A 1,260-nucleotide genomic window follows, 5' to 3' on the forward strand; every position below is an offset into this window, starting at 1 on the left:
TAAGATGTGACCTAACGATTAGACGACCCCCTAAGTATGATACTTTGTCTGTCTATGATAGTAACTGGAACTACTGAATTAGTAACAATAAGCTTTTTCAAAGAGGTAGGTTTTGAGTCTGATCTTAAAAGTAGCAATGGAGTCAGCCTCCCGTACCTGGACAGGGAGCTGGTTCCATAGCAGGGGGGCCTGGTAGCTAAATGCTCGGCCCCCCATTCTACTCCTAGAAACTCTGGGAACCACAAGTAGACCAGCATTCTCACAGCGGAGCGGTCTATTGGGCTGATAAGGTATCACTAGCTCCTCCAGGTAGGATGGAGCTAGGCCACTGAGGACCTTGTAGGTCAAAAGAAGGGTTTTAAAAAATTATTCTAAATTTAACGGGCAGCCAATGAAGCGACGCCAGTAAAGGAGTTATGTGATCTCTTTTGTCAATACCTGTCAGAACTCTGGCTGCAGCATTTTGGATCAACTGGAGGCTTCTTAAAGAGTTGTTTGGACACCCTGATAATAAAGAGTTACAGTAGTCCAGCCTGGAAGTAACAAATGCATGGACTAACTTTTCAGCATCATGCCGCGTCAGCAGCTTCCTGATCTTTGTGATGTTCCTCAAGTGAAAAAAGGCACTTCTAGAGGCTAATTTAATGTGTGAGTTGAAGGAGAGATTTTGATCAAAAGTTACTCCTAGATTCCTCACAGAGAGACTAGATGTTAATGAGATACCATCTAGAGTGATCATGTGATCTAATCTATCCCAGAGAGGTTCAGGACCAAACACCATGACCTCAGTTTTTCCTGGGTTAAGGAGGAGGAAATTTGAAGACATCCAGGACTTTATGTCTTTAAGACAGGTCTGGAGCTTCACTAACTAATATTTAGAATTTAAAATTTTTTCAATGACTATTCGATCTGTCTGGCCCTCAGCTTGGAGCTAAATTTTTTAATTGGCACTCTGTCCATTTGACTTTGACACCCCTGCTCTACAGACATGAGCCAGTAGGCAGGCAGGCAGGCTCTGTTGTCGCAATGCACACATAACAGACTCCCAAAATATATGTGCATCTCACATGCACACACACACACACACACACACACACATACATACATACACACACACACATACACGCAAGCACGCACGCACGCACGCACACACACACACACCACACACACACACACACACACGCACGCACACACACATACACACACACACACACACACACATACATACATACATACATACATACATTTCTGCCAGTTCAA

This window comes from Takifugu flavidus, chromosome 6 (genome assembly GCF_003711565.1).
Source record: "Takifugu flavidus isolate HTHZ2018 chromosome 6, ASM371156v2, whole genome shotgun sequence".
Taxonomy (NCBI): Eukaryota; Metazoa; Chordata; class Actinopteri; order Tetraodontiformes; family Tetraodontidae; genus Takifugu; species Takifugu flavidus.